Source organism: Rattus rattus, chromosome 2 (assembly GCF_011064425.1).
Source record: "Rattus rattus isolate New Zealand chromosome 2, Rrattus_CSIRO_v1, whole genome shotgun sequence".
In the NCBI taxonomy this organism is placed as follows: domain Eukaryota; kingdom Metazoa; phylum Chordata; class Mammalia; order Rodentia; family Muridae; genus Rattus; species Rattus rattus.
In genome coordinates, this window is record NC_046155.1 from 54,756,175 (window position 1) to 54,772,565 (window position 16,391).

Below are 16,391 nucleotides of genomic sequence, written 5' to 3' on the forward strand. Positions count from 1 at the left end.
AGGGACTAATGAGGATGTCCAGGTCCACTTATCTTTGAAAAAAGTTGTTCCACTCACCACTTGGGAAAGACACAGATATGAGTGACTTGATTATCGAATGCCAATGATAGGTATCATTTAAGTTGCATCATACGTTGAAACCTAATCTACAGTGTAGTACAATTAAGAGTTGGAGTTGTTAGGAAGTTATCATATCATGAGAACCATTGTTTTCTCTTTGATGTCTTGAGAATGTTAGGTAAAATCTTTAGTCCAAAGAACTATCCTTGTTAAACAGCAAGTCTGCTGACATCTTGACTCTGGACTTCTTTGTCTCTAAAACTGAACATATTTCATTTGTTTATAAGCTACATAGCCTGTGTCACACACACACACACACACACACACACACACTTATATATATATGTTATACATGTCTTGTCGTATGACATACATACTCATTTACATATGTAATATATATTATTGAGATGCAGTGCCCATGTATCAAAGGGGTTATTTTTTAAATACTGAGGTTGTGCAATCCTCCTGACTCTGATTTCCATGTAGATGGGACAAAAGCATCGCCACAGCACTTACTGTGCAGTTTACAATGATTTTATTGTAAGCACTGTATTACACAGGGATCCCTAGATTAACAAAACTTATGGAGTGTGCATATGCTATAGAAGGAGATTTACTAGAATGGCCTTGTCTTTAAGGGGCTGGGCACTCTAACAATGGCCACGTGTATCCTGGAGACCTTAAGAAATCCAGTCTCTGCTCAGTTTACAAATCTCAGTGCTTTAGCAGTTCCAATCTGGTACCGAGGGCCTGGAAGATTCCTGGAGAGTTGCTGGTCTTCATCTCATATTGATGGCTGAAGGCAGCAGCAACAACAGAGAGGGACACACTGAAACAGGCTTTTCCTTATATCTCTTTATATCTAGGACACAGCCAAAAGGTGCCATATACAATGGGGGAGGTTCTCCTTCCCTCTGAAATTTTCCTGGAAGTGTCCTCTGAGACCCACCCAGAGGTGAATTTCTTAGTTGATCTTATCAAATTGACATTCAAGATTAAACATCACATCAGCTTGCAGTTAGTAAAATATGAGAGTGATACAATTTTACTGGCCAGTGTAAGAAAACTTGGACTCACTGAGAGGTGGGTGTGGAAATTATACACACACCCACTATGAGATCACCAACCTCCAAAGTAGCTGCTTCATTTGAGAAATTCTAGACCTTGGAGAAGAGGAGAAAAGTACAGGAGGAAGATGAAGTGAAGGAGAGAGGAAGATCACAGATTTAGTGGTAGAGAAAATCTGGCATCTACTGGGGCTCTTGTCTCTTCAGAGAGTTTGGGCACTGCGGGCTGATCCCCTTTGTGCTCAGTACAAAATCTGACATATTTTGTCCTAGTTGCACATAGCTGTCCTCAGCCACCTTCAGCTCCAGGATGTTTTAGGGCAGGGTCTTAGTCCAGAACTCCAACCAGCAGGCTTTCAGAATATGACCCACAGCTGGTTGGATATCCAACTGTATGCATTGAGCATTGTGGTCAAACAAGGACCAACGAGGTAGCCTTTGGGAATTCCTGTAACTAAAGACTCCAAGTAGAGTGAGGCATAGGGCATTTTGAATTCTACTGAGTCAAAGACTTATTTCCTGATTTGCGTCAAGATAATGGATAGAGCATGCTTAGGGGATAGAGGCTCAGAGGTGCAAGTGTCCTGATGTAAGGAGGACATTAGTGTCTGCTCTGTGTGTGTGGCAGAATCATGTGAGCTGTTTGTCCTTTCTTTTAAGGGTGTGCTTGTATAGACCAAAAACATTCCTGCTAGGCAATGGGGAGATAATCAGTGATTATAAATAAAATTGTATCACTCTCATATTTTACTAACTGCAAGCTGATGTGATGTTTAATCTTGAATGTCAATTTGATAAGATCAACTAAGAAACTCACCTCTGGGTGGGGCTCAGAGGACACTTCCAGGAAAATTTCAGAGGGAAGGAGAACCTCCCCCATTGTATATGGCACCTTTGACTGTGGCCTAGATATAAAAAGATATAAGGAAAATGAATCCCCCACAAGAGATTCCTGCCTGAGTGGGCTCTGACATTGTAAAGGAGGCTCCTATTGGTGAAGAATCCATGCATGTTGATGAGGTCACCACAGATAAGGGGACCCCTGGATAGGAATCCTCTGTCTAGGGAGGCTGAGGGATGTCCACTTATATATGTCATATAAATTTGGTCCAGTATACCCTCCTCCTGCTCAACACTCTTCCTCAGAGAGGTCAATTGCAGACAATTGACACATCTTGCTCTGGTTGCACGTGGCCCACATTTGATCCAATCCTTCAGACAATCTTGGTCCTGACCCAGCATGCAGCTGCCAGTTCATATTCCATACTTACCTCCTTAGTTTGACCCTGGGCCCTGCATATGTCTACCTCACACCTGCCAGGATCCAGGTTTACCCCTTCCCTACTCTGCCCTTACTGGTCCTAGCCTCCAATGGAAGCTCTCCTAGGCTCGTTACTACACAGAATGCCTTCCTTACCTCTGTCATAGAGTAGTAGTCTGAGGAAAAAAGTCATGACTTTCAGATACCTTTCTTGGAATAGAGACACAACCTGTTATCTCAGGCCTCTAGGCAGAAGGGACACATGGCCTTGGGTTTCAGACCGTGCTAGGTAGTGTAGGACCACCACGCCAACACTGTGATACCCTTTCTCAAAAAAAAAAAAACAAAAAAAAACCAAACAAACAAACAAAAAAACCAAAAAACCCAAAACCAAAACAAACCAGGCCCCATAAACAAACCTATGGATTAATGAATGAGATAAGATACCCCTACTCATGCTACTATGGTCAGTTGGAAAGGGAAACAGGAGGAAACACAGGCTTGAGTGGAAAGAGCTTGAATTCTAATCCCACAGCAGTGTTTTTAGCTGTCAAATGGCCCACATTTGATCCAATCCTTCTTCAAGACACCTGAAAAGTAGGGGCAATCATCCCTTAGTTACCCAGCTGCTGGGGAATGAGGAAGACTCGTCACCACACAATAGGACAATCTGATGAGAAAAAGATGCTTATTACAATGGTTGCCCTTCACGTGGGATGGCTTAGAGTCCTTGAGAAAGTTGGGCTGATGCCAGAACTCATAGAAGTAGACTAGGACATGGAGACCTGAGCACAAGGACACACTATGATATGGTGGCTTGTGACCTGGAGCTGTCTCCTGGGACCTTGCTCCAAGCTGACCACAATGTAGACAGTAGTGTTAAATCATAGCCTTTAACTTCCAGAGAAGACAAAACTAGAGGCTCTAAGGATGAGGACTGAGTCAGCAGGTCAGGGCTCTAATTCAATCTCCACATGGCTCAGTCTTCCCTCTGACATGGTGAAGTCATTTATGGCCATAGCATGGACTAACATTGACTCTCTTTCATATGAGGTCTGACTCCGTGGTCAGGGAGGGGACAGGTGGAGTGAGCACCAGTCTAGACAGGGAAGGGTTCAGACTCTCACACTAGTGTGGGCTTTTAAGCTGTTTATAAGATGGCTGTAAGAGGCTCTTTAAGAGCCTCAGTTTTCTTAACTGGACAGTTACTTAACAGGGCCCAGTCACTCCTCAAGTACTCATCTGGGTTGCATCTGGCTCATGAAAAGAAGACTCATGTTTGCTGCTCCCAAAGGAGAATCCAAAGATATCGACAAAGGTATCTCACCATCATAGTTGGCCTTCACATGACGTTGTCTGATGTCTCTGAAGAGTTTGGGGTAGTACAGGAACTCATGGAAGTAGGCAGGGGCATGGGAACCCTGAGTGTGGACACATGATGACAAAATGGCCTCTCACATGGAGCTGTCCTGACTCATCTTTTGCAGAATGATACCTTGGTCTACAGTTGTGAGGAATCAATTGTTGGAGGGCTGGGGAGTTGGGAGAGAGCATGGACTCCAGGGCTGAAGCAAGAGCCTTGGTTAATCGCAACTTTGGCTTTTATACCTGAATAGTTTGGGCAAACAATAGAGCATGACTACCTCAGATTTCTTATCTGTAACTAGAACAGATTTCACTCCCATTAGACATGGGATTTACTTAGATGAGAGAGCCCTCAGGGTCCTGATAAAAACATAGAGTCCTGGGTGTCACAGGACTCATCCAGCTCTGAGATGAATCAGGCCCCTTTTTTCTAGTACTAGAGACTGAGCCCATGATATCTTTCATGGAGCAGAATTTCTAACACTGAGAGTCTCAATCTGACTCTCTTTACAGATGTACTCAAACTGCAGATGTGCTGCTTGCAGAGCAGGGGTCATAAACATGAAGTCTGCCATCATCTCATGGAACTTAACTTGGAGAGCATTGGGAATCCTCAGTGTCTTCTATGTACTCTTCCATCAGTAAGCCCCTACATTAGCAGGTAACATCTACCCCTGGAGAATCAGGAAGAACATGGTTATTGGGTCCAGAGAAGGAGAAAGCATCCTTGGGAGAGGAGGTTGGTTATGGGATGAAACAAGTCCAAGATAGCCAGAGAAATCCTACCTGGAAAACAAATCCTAGGCTTTAGTTTTGAACATTTGTCTCTGAGCAGGATATATGGGAGACCCTGTCTATTGGAGTGGAACTCAAGGACTCTCACCACCTGTGCTGCTGTGTACTTCAGATCAGTCTTCAGAGTCCTGCCAGTTCTTTCCTTTATGGTGTGAACAAAATCTAGGGAGGCCAAGAAGTCTTCAGTATGTAGTGGGTTGAACCTGCAGTATTGAATCTCTGACCTCCCACTACCCACCAGGTGAATTCTCAAGCTGTAAGAAGTTTAGAAGCACATCTCATCACAGGGCTGGTGCAGTCTTACTCACTGATGTTGATACCAAGGACAAGATGAAAACCAGCAGAGGCCAACAGCTCCTGGGGTTCATGGGTAGGAAGTCCTCATCCACTATACCAAGGCTGAGAATCAAAATCTGAAAGGCATTCAAAACCACTGTTGAAGGTCAACAAGAACGTATTTCCATCCACACAGATTACTCCACTCTTGCTAATTCATTCCAGTATTAGTTAAACTAATTAATAGGATTACACAAATAATAATTAATATAATTACACATTTTCTGTTTCCTCCCTCCCTTCTATGCTTCCCATGTATCTTTTCCCAAGTTTATGGCCTCCTCTTTCTTAATTATTACTGTTAGATATACATTTAAATAAATGAAGGTACAAATCCAGTCTGTTGAGTCTGTTTGGAGTTGCCTGCTGTGTAACCTAGACTACATGGCATTTGGAGAGCCTTTTACCTCCTCTACCTTACCCAGACTGACATGTTTACAGGTTTATGTCACCACACCCGACCAAACCTCCCTTTTTAAGTAATCCTGGGCATCATGTATGCCATATCAAGGTGGCATGGTATTATACACAATACACACTTAAAAAGAGAAGTTTGATCTGAGCATGCAGACAGACTGTGCAATAAGGAAGCCTCTCCAATCTGCACAATGTTGAGACTGGGGACTTCTGTGTGCCTAAGACTAGGAAACTTGCCTAGGATCCTTATCTGGGCAAAGGGTGACACACCCAGAGCACAATGGCAGCATTGCTACCTTCATTGATATCTAAAGGTCACTATCAGCTACAACCATTGTTATAGCCACAGCCACACAACAAGCAGGGAGATGCCCCAGCAGACCCTCTGTCCCTGTGCTTGATCCTCTGACCTACATGTCCAACCCTCCTAAATGCCCACCAACTGGGCTCCTCTTCAGTGTTGAGTATCCTCAGGCACTGCTGGCCCTCTTTGCTCCAGGGGCCACCCTGGAGGCTTTGGTAGAGGTCGTGGGTAGTGTAGGTTACCATAATTCCATCTATCATTTCTGCCTGCATCTCCTTCCTTGGTCCCTTCCCACCTGCTGTCTCAGTCCCTGGATCTCCATCTTTACCTCACAGAATCTTGCTTGACACGCAGAGGAAGAAAAGCAGGCTTCTTGAAAGGCTTCAGCATTAGACAGAAAGGAAATTGATCCAGGGGCATGATTGTTTCCCAGGCCCGAGTCTATGCTTCCATGGATTGCAGGATGTTTAACCACAAGAAGCATGAGTTGTCAGCCTAGCCCAGGCATGGTTTGTACCCATAGGTGTGTGGCTAAGAGCCTGGTGGGGCATGACAAAGTGGCTGTTAGAGAAGGATCGCACTGACCAGGAGGAGCCGACAGAAGCCAGTGTTTGTTAGGTTGGAAAAAGCCTTCTCTGCTAGTTTTGTCTCTTTTAGTCTTCCAGGACCTGCATCTATGGCGTCTGAAACCATGGTGGGTGTTCGTCACTCTCAAACCAAACCCGGAATCACCATAGTTACTGTCCAGTCACAGGTGCAGCATGGGTATAATAGAGAGAAAATACCAGAAATCTGTAATGGTATATCCATTTTCTCCAATGAGGTGCTTGCTGAAGACTCAGCAGAAGGAGAATGGGATGGACATTTAGTTGTTTTTGTTTTGTTTTTATGTGTATGGATGCTTTGGTTGCATGTTCATCATGTGCGTGCCTTGTGATCACAGAGGTCAGAAGAGGGTGTTGGATCCCCAGGAACTGGAAATATGGATGATTGTTAGCTGCTATGTGGGTGCTGGGAATCAAATCCTGGTCCTCTGCAAGAACAAGAAGTCCTCTTATACACTGAGGCATTTTCTAGGGCCTGACATTGGTTTGTTTTTTTAAATTTAGGCATTTATATAGCTCAGGACTGCTTTGAGTAAGTCCCACGGGTTTTTGAGATGTTGTGTTTCCCTTTATATTTGATTATAGGAATTTTTTTTCTCTTTTTTCTTTTTTTTCGGAGCTGGGGACCGAACCCAGGGCCTTGCGCTTGCTAGGCAAGCGCTCTACCACTGAGCTAAATCCCCAACCCTATAGGAATTTTTTAGACTTAAACTTTTTCTTGAGTTCGATCGGTAGCGGGAGCGGAGAGCGGACCCCAAAGAGCCCTGAGAGCCCCAGTCACCATCACCGCAACCGTGAGCAGCGAGGCCGAGACCCAGCAGCCGCCTGCCGCCCCCGCTGCCCCAACTTCAATTACCGACGCAGACTCCCTGAAACCCTAAACCACAAGATGGCAAAGAGACAGAAGCAGCCAATCCACCAGCTGCGAATTCCTCCGCTCCCGAGGCTGAACAGGGCGGGTTAGCATCTCTACCATCATCCGGTTTGGTCATCCAACAAGAAGAAATGAATGTGAAATTCCAGCAATAAGAAATGAACAAAGATTGGAGCTGAAGACCTTAAGTGCTTGCTTTTTGCCCGTTGACCAGATCCACCAGAACTGTCTGCATTATCTATGCAGCATGGGTTTTTATTATTTTTACCTAAAGATGTCTCTTTTTGGTAATGACAAACGTGTTTTTTAAGAAAAAAAAAAAGACCTGGTTTTTCTCAATACACCTTTAACGGTTTTTAAATTGTTTCATATCTGGTCAAGTTGAGATTTTTAAGAACTTCATTTTTAATTTGTAATAAAGTTTACAACTTGATTTTTTCAAAAAAGTCAACAAACTGCAAGCACCTGTTAAAAAAGGTCTTAAATAATAATAAAAAAACTTTTTCTTTTTTTTCTTTTTTTCTCCATCTTTATTAACTTGGGCATTTCTTATTTACATTTCAATTGTTATTCCATTTCCTAGTTTCCAGGCCAACATCCCCCTAGCCCCTCCCTTCTCTATGGGTGTTCCCCTCCCCACCCCATTACCGCTCTTCCCCCACCAATCACATTCACTGGGGGTTCAGTCTTAGCAGGACCAAGGGCTTCCCCTTCCACTGGTGCTCTTCCTAGGATATTCATTGCTACCTATGAGGTTGGAGCCCACGGTCAGTCCATGTATAGTCTTTGGGTAGTGGCTTAGTGCCTGGAAGCTCTGGTTGGTTGGCATTGTTGTTCATATGGGGTCTCGAGCCCCTTCAAGCTCTTTCAGTTCTTTCTAAGATTCCTTCAATGGGGGTCCCGTTCTCAGTTCAGTGGTTTGCTGCTGGCATTCGCCTATGTATTTGCTGTATTCTGCGTGTGTCTTTCAGGAGAGATCTACATCCGGTTCCTGTCAGTCCGCACTTCTTTGCTTCATCCATCTTGTTTAGTTTGGTGGCTGTATATGTATGGGCCACATGTGGGGCAGGCCCTGAATGGGTGTTCCTTCTGCCTCTGTTCTAAACTTTACCACCCTATTCCCTCCCAAGGGTATTCTTGTTCCCCTTTTAAAGAAGGAGTGAAGCATTCACATTTTGGTCATCCTTCAGTTTCATGTGTTCTGTGCATCTAGGGTAATTCAAGCATTTGGGCTAATAGCCACTTATCAATGAGTGCATACCGTGTGTGTTTTTCTGTGATTGGGTTACCTCACTCAGGATCATGTTTTCCAGTTCCATCCGTTTGCCTACGAATTTCATAAAGTCATTGTTTTGATAGCTGAGTAATATTCCATTGTGTAGATGTACCACATTTTCTATATCCATTCCTCTGTTGAAGGGCATCTGGGTTCTTTCCAGCTTCTGGCTATTATAAATAAGGCTGCTATGAACATAGTGGAACATGTGTCTTTGTTATATGTTGGGGCATCTTTTGGGTATATGCCCAAGAGAGGTATAGCTGGATCCTCAGGCAGTTCAATGTCCAATTTTCTGAGGAACCTCCAGACTGATTTCCAGAATGGTTGTACCAGTCTGCAATCCCACCAACAATGGAGGAGTGTTCCTCTTTCTCTACATCCTCACCAGCATCTGCTGTCACTGGAGTTTTTGATCTTAGTCATTCTGCCTGGAGTGAGGTGGAACCTCAGGGTTGTTTTGATTTGCATTTCCCTTATGACTAAAGATGTCAAGCAACATTCCTCAACTGTGAATTCTTTGTGTAGCTCTGAACCCCATTTTTAATAGGGTTATTTGTCTCCCTGCAGTCTAACTTCTTGAGTTCTTTGTATATTTTGGATATAAGGCCTCTATCAGTTGTAGGATTGGTAAAGATCTTTTCCCAATCTGTTGGTTGCCGTTTTGTCCTAACAACAGTGTCCTTTGCCTTACAGAAGCTTTGCAGTTTTATGAGATCCCATTTGTCGATTCTTGATCTTAGAGCATAAGCCATTGGTGTTTTTGTTCAGGAATTTTTTTTCCAGTGCCCATGTGTTCCAGATGCTTCCCCACTTTTTCTTCTATTAGTTTGAGTGTTTCTGGTTTGATGTGGAGGTCCTTGATCCACTTGGACTTAAGCTTTGTACAGGGTGATAAGCATGGATCAATCTGCATTCTTCTGCATGCTGACCTCCAGTTGAACCAGCACCATTTGCTGAAAATGCTATCTTTTTTCCATTGGATGGTTTTGGCTCCTTTGTCAAAAATCAAATGACCATAGGTATGTGGGTTCATTTCTGGGTCTTCAATTCTGTTCCACTGGTCTATCTGTCTGTCTCTGTACCAATACCATGCAGTTTTTATCACTATTTCTCTGTAATACGTTGAGTTCAGGGATAGTGATTCCCCCAGAAGTCTTTTTATTGTTGAGGATAGTTTTAGCTATCCTGAGTGTTTTGTCATTCCAGATGAATTTGCAAATTGTTCTGTCTAACTCTCTGAAGAATTGGATTGGTATTTTGATGGGGATTGCATTGAATCTGTAGATTGCTTTTGGTAAAATGGCCATTTTTAATATATTAATCCTGCCAAACCATGAGCATGGGAGATCTTTCCATCTTCTGAGATCTTCAATTTCTTTCTTCAGAGGCTTGAAGTTCTTATTGTACAGATCTTTCACTTGCTTGGTTAAAGTCACACTGAGGTATTTTATATTATTCGGGACTATTATGAAGGGTGTCGTTTCCCTAATTTCTTTCTCGGCTTGTTTCTCTTTTGTGTAGAGGAAGGCTACTGATTTGTTTGAGTTAATTTCATATTCAGCCAGTTTGCTGAAGGTGTTTATCAGCTTTAGTAATTCTCTGGTGGAACTTTTGGGATCACTTGCAAATAGTCTGCAAATAGTGATATTTTGACTTCTTTTTTTCCAATCTGTATCCCTTTGATCTCCTTTTTTTGTTTTCTGATTGCTCTGGCTAGGACTTCAAGAACTATATTGAATAAGGGAGAGAGTGGGCAGCCTTGTCTATTCCTTGACTTTAGTGGGATTGCTTCAAGTTTCTCTCCATTTAGTTTAATGTTAGCTACTGGTTTGCTGTCTATGGCTTTTACTATGTTTAGGTGTGGGCCTTGAATTCCTGATCTTTCCAGGACTTTTATCATGAAGGGGTGTTGAATTTTGTCAAATGCTTTCTCAGCATCTAATGAAATGATCATGTGGTTTTTATCTTTCAGTTTGTTTATACAGTGGATTATGTTGATGGTATTCCATATATAAAACCATCTCTGCATCCCTGGGATGAAGCCTACTTGATCATGGTGGATGATTGTTTTGATGTGCTCTTGGATTCGGTTTGCAAGAATTTTATTGAGTATCTTTGCGTTGATATTCATTAGGGAAATTGGTCTGAAGTTCTCTTTGTTGAGTCTTTGTGTGGTTTAGGTATAAGAGTAATTGTGGCTTCATAGAAGGAATTTGGTAGCGCTCCATCTGTTTCAATTTTGTGGAATAGTTTGGATAGCATTGGTATGAGGTCTTCTATGAAGGTCTGATAGAATTCTTCACTGAACCCATCTGGACCTGGGCTCCTTTTGGTTGGGAGATCTTTAATGATTGCTTCTATTTCTTTAGGAGTTGTGGGATTGCTTAGATGGTTTATTTGTTCCTGATTTAGCTTCAGTACCTGGTATCTGTCTAGGAAATTGTCCATTTCCTCCAGATTTTCAAGTTTTGTTGACTATAGGCCTTTGTAGTAGGATCTGATGATTTTTTGAATTTCCTCTGATTCTGTAGTTATGTCTCCCTTTTCATTTCTGATTTTGTTAATTTGGACACCCTCTCTGTGTCCTCTGGTGAGTCTGGCTAAGGGTTTATCTATCTTGTTGATTTTCTCAAAGAACCAGCTTTTGGTTCTGTTGATTCTTTGTATGGTCCTTTTTCTTTCTAGTTGGCTGATTTCAGCTCTGAGTTTGATTATTTCCTGACTTCTACTCCTCCTGGGTGTGTTTGCTTCTTTTTGTTCTAGAGCTCTTAGGTGTGCTGTCAAGCTGGTGACATATGCTCTCTCCTGTTTCTTTCTGCAGGCACTCAGAGCTATGAGTTTTCCTCTTAGCACAGCTTTCATTGTGTCCCATAAGTTTCGGTATGTTGTGCCTTCATTTTCATTAAATTCTAAGAAGTCTTTTATTTCTTTCTTTATTTCTTCCTTGACCAGGTTATCATTGAATAGAACATTATTCAAGTTCCATGTATATGTGGGCGTTCTTCCCTTATTGTTGTTGAAGACCAGCTTTAGCCCATGGTGGTCTGATAGGACGCATGGGATTATTTCTATCTTTCTGTATCTGTTGAGGTCTGTTTTATGACCGATTATACTGTCAATTTTGGAGAAAGTACCATGAGGTGGTGAGAAGAAGTTCTATCCTTTTGCTTTAGGATAGAATGTTCTATAAATATTTGTTAAATCCATTTGGTTCATGACTTCTCTTAGTCTATGTCTTTGTTTAATTTCTTTTTCCATTATCTGTCCATTGATGAGAGTGGGGTGTTGAAATCTCTTACTATTTTTGTGTGGGGTGCAATGTGTGTTTTGAGCTTTATTATGGTTTCTTTTTTGTATGTAGGTGCCCTTGTATTTGGAGCATAGATATTTAGGATTGAGAGTTCATCTTGGTGGATTTTTCCTTTGATGAATATGAAGTGTCCTTCCTTATCTTTTTTGATGACTTTTGCTTGAAATTTGATTTTATTTGATATTAGAATGGCTACTCCAGCTTGCTTCTTCAGACCATTTGCTTGGAAAGTTGTTTTCCAGCCTTTCACTCTGAGGTAGTGTCTGTCTTTGTCTCTGAGGTGTGTTTCCTGTAGGCAGCAGAATGCAGGGTTCTCATTATGTATCCAGTTTGTTTATCTGTGTCTTTTTATTGGGGAATTGAGTCCATTGATGTTAAGAGATATTCAGGAATAGTGATTGTTGTTTCCTGTTATATTCGTGTTTGGATGTGAGATTGTCTGTTTGTCTTCTCTTTGTTTAGTTACAAAATGATTAGTTTCTTGCTTTTTCTAGGGTGTTGCTTGCCTCCTAATGTTGGGCTTTACCATATATTATCCTTTGTAGTGCTGGATTTGTAGAAAGATATTGTGTAAATTTGGTTTGTTATGGAATATCTTGGTTTCTCCATCTATGTTAATTGAGAGCTTTGCTGGATACAGTAACCTGGGCTGGCATTTGTGTTCTCTTAGGGTCTGTATGACATCTGTCCAGGATCTTCTGGCTTTCATAGTCTCTGGTGAGAAGTCTGTTGTAATTCTGATAGGTCTGCCTTTATATGTTACTTCACCTTTTTCCCTTACTGCTTTTAATATTCTTTGTTTTGTGCATTTGGTATTTTGACTATTATGTGATGGGAGGAGTTTCTTTTCTGGTCCAATCTATTTGGAGTTCTGTAGGCTTCTTGTATGTTTATAAGCATCTCTTTCTTTAGGTTATGGAAGTTTTCTTCTATGATTTTGTTGAAGATATTTACTGGTCCTTTGAGTTGGGAGTTTTCACTCTCTTCTATACCTATTATCCTTAGGTTTGATCTTCTCATTGTGTCCTGGATTTCCTGTATGTTTTGGGCCAGTATCTTTTTCCATTTTCCATTATCTTTGACCATTGTGTCGATGATTTCTATGGAATCTTCTGCTCCTGAGATTGTCTCTTCTATCTCTTCTATTGTGTTGGTGATGCTTCTATCTATGGCTCCTTGTCTCTTCCTTTGGTTTTCCATATCCAGGGTTGTCTCCCTTTGTGCTTTCTTTATTGCTTCTATTTCCATTTTTAATTTCTTCACCTGTTTGATTGTGTTTTCCTGTAATTCTTTCAGGGATTTTTGCATTTCCTCTCTATAGGCTTCTGCTTGTTTATTTGTGTTTTCCTGCATTTCTCTAAGGGAGTTCTTTATGTCTTTCTTGAAGTCCTCCATCATCATGATCAAATGTGATTTTAAATCTAGATCTTTCTTTTCTGGTGTGTTTGGATATTCAGTGTTTGCTTTGGTGGGAGAATTGGGCTCCTATGATGCCATGTATTCTTGGTTTCTGTTGCTTGGGTTCCTGCGTTTGCCTCTTGCCATCATGTTGTCTCTGGTGTTATCTTGTTCTGCTATTTCTGACAGTGGTTAGACTGTCCTATAGGCCTGTGTGTCAGGAATGCTGTAGACCTGTTTTCCTGTTCTCTTTCAGCCAGTTATGGGAACAGAGTGTTCTGCTTTCAGGCGTGTAGTCGTTCCTGTCTACTGGTCTTTAGGTGTTCCTGTGGGCACGTGTCCTGAGTCCACCAGGCAGGTCACGTGGAGCAGAAAGTTGGTCTTACCTCTGGTGTCGGGCCTTGAGTCACTTCTCAGATCCAGGTTTCAGCTCTCCGTGAGGGCAGCAACCAGAAGGGTCTGCCCCGCCTTCCCTCGGGACTCTGTGCACAGGGGGCCCCGATGGCGCTAGGCATTTTCCTCTGGAGTCAGAAATGTGGGCAGAGTGTAGTCTCCTCTGGCTTCCCAGGCGTGTCTGCCCCTCTGAAGGTTTAGCTCTCCCTCCCACGGGATTTGGGTGCAGGGAGCTGTTTGACCAGGTCCCTTCAGATCCGGGCGGTGTCTGGACCGCAGCGATGAGTGCCCCTATCTTCCCATTCCCAGAGGCCCCGTACGGCTTCCTCTTGGGCCAGGGATGTGGGCAGTGGTGGGCAGTACTGGTAGTCTCTCCTGCCCTGCAGTCTCAGGAGTGCCCACCTGTCTGGGCAGTGACCTGTCTCTCCCACAGGGTTTAGGAGCAGGGAGCTGTGGACCAAGATCAGCAAGGTTTGGGCCCCAGCTAGAAACTGGAGACTTAAACTTTTTCAATTACACATTCATCATTCAATAGCATGCTATTTAATCTCCATAAGATTGTATGTGTCCTATAGTTTCTCTTGCTGTGGTTTGGGGATTTTATTCTTTTTTTAAAAATCTATTTATTCTTTGTAAATTTTACATCATGTACCCCAATTCTACTCATCTCCCTCCATATCTGTCCTCTACCTTTGGAACATCCATCCCATAAAAGAACAACGACATCCACAACAAATCTTACTGTGGAAGCTGTGATGTGTCTCAGTATGTCACACAGAATACCATTTTGTCCAAACAGCTTTATTTGAAAATGTTGATTGCAATGAGTCATTGGTCTGATTTAAGGCCCCTGGCTTTTGCTGTACCATCAATGCTGGATCCCTACTGGGACTCCTCTTGGGTATTTTGTTATTGCCCTCTGTCATGGAGATCCTGTAGCTTTCATTCTGCAGGACCAGCCCCTTCACAAGCTCTGGCAGTTTATAGATGTGGCAGATATTGGGAAAGGACAATGTAAAGCCATGTATCTGGGCTACCATCTCTCCTACATCCAAGCCACCAGGAGCCAGCTCTCCTGTGCTATCCAGCAACAAGCAGGGCCAACTCTCCCAATTAAGTACCACTAGGACTGGGCAGCTCTTCCATGGTGCCCAGGTGAGGGGCAGAGCCAGCTTAGCTCAGCCTTTGGACATCAACATGATCCCCTATTGTAGGCCAGATCACCAGTGTCACTTGGTAACATGGGCTATGGATATTGACACAGAACCCCATTGAGGCAGGACTATGGACCTGGGCATGGTCCTCAACAGCATACATACCTGGACATCACTATGGCCTTGGATGATAGTGCAGGCTACCCACATCAGGCTGTTCCTTGTCACTGTCATGTCTCCAGTTCTGCCTCTCTTGACAGTGCACAAACCATTCCACTTCACTTTCTCTCCCATCCTTTTACTACATACTTGCTAATTGTTGGGAGTTTTATTCTATTGTGATCAAATAAGATAATTAATTCCATTTAATTCTTTTGTTGAAACTTGCTTATTTAATTCACTTGTTTATCTGTTTATTTTTTATATGGCTCCATTCCCCGTTCATCTCACCTCCTTACTGGTGCCACACTGGTGGTGAGTCCCTATTATGATCAAGTTCACACTCATTTATATTTATTTGATAGACATTAATGGGCTTTGCTGATTCCAACACTGGGACCCTCTATGATAAAGCTGGGGACATAGGCCCATAAATAGGAGTTCCAGAATCCCAGAGAACCCTTCCAGGACATATCACAGAGTGCAGACCAGGAGCTCCCTCCCAGCCTAACCTGAATTCCTTAAGGATTAACCAGACAGTAGCACCTGGGGACTGGCCTTCCTCCTTTTCAGCTCCTAATATTCTAGAGCATCTACAGTCCAGCACATAGGCCTTCCTCCTTAGCTTCCTTCTGTTTTTTTCTACTGGCATGGGACAGCTATGGTCTCCACCTTCCTCTGGTCCTTAAGGTGTGTTACAGATTTAGAACTACAATAATTAGTGTTGGCAAAGACTCAGAGCCATCGGCATGCTCACACATGCATGCCTAGGAGATATGCAAATGGTGTAGTCATTTTGAAAAACAGGTTGACATTTTCTTCAAAAGTTAAACACATGCTTTTGTTGGCATTCAGCAACTATTGTTGATATAACCTGCTTGAATTATCAAGTGTCTGTTTATACCTTTGACTGTATCTAATCTCGTCCTTTGCCTCTATGCAGTCTAATATCAGATCAACTCAAACCTGTACTCTACAGTGAGGACATTAGGTTAAGTTCACTCAGAAGCTCAGGTCAAAAGCACCATTATCTGCTCAGGACTCACAGGACTATGTTATCAGTCCTGCTTCTCATTAAACTAGAGCAAGTTGAACTGAAAAAGTAGGTTTCTGTATTTGATTTTTATTTTTTTAGATAATGTCTTGATATGGAGTCAAACTGTTCTAGGACTCTAACACTCTTTCCTTGGCCTCTAGATGCTATAACGACAAGTGTGTTCACCACACTTTTTAATCAAACCCTTACAGATAACTTCAAGCATAATTTTGTGTACCCAAATGCTTTCAGCTCCTTTGGATGCAACTGTAAGCAAGGAGCTGTGCAGTTTGTGACAAGCCTGTGCTTGCTTAACTTTGATGAGTATGCCAATCTGTCTTCCAATTTGACTGCATCATTGCTTACCCTCTCTAATGATGTACGTGATGCCAGTTGCTTCACATCCTTACCTGTACTAGGACTCGGTAAATGTGACCCAAGCCTGGACTATATAGTGATACCATTTCTCAAAATCCGTGACCTCTTCCTACTAAAGAAGACTCTTAACATGGGAGTGACAAAGACATGCAGCTACTGAGACAATAAAAGCAACTGAGGCTATACACTGGATGGGACTC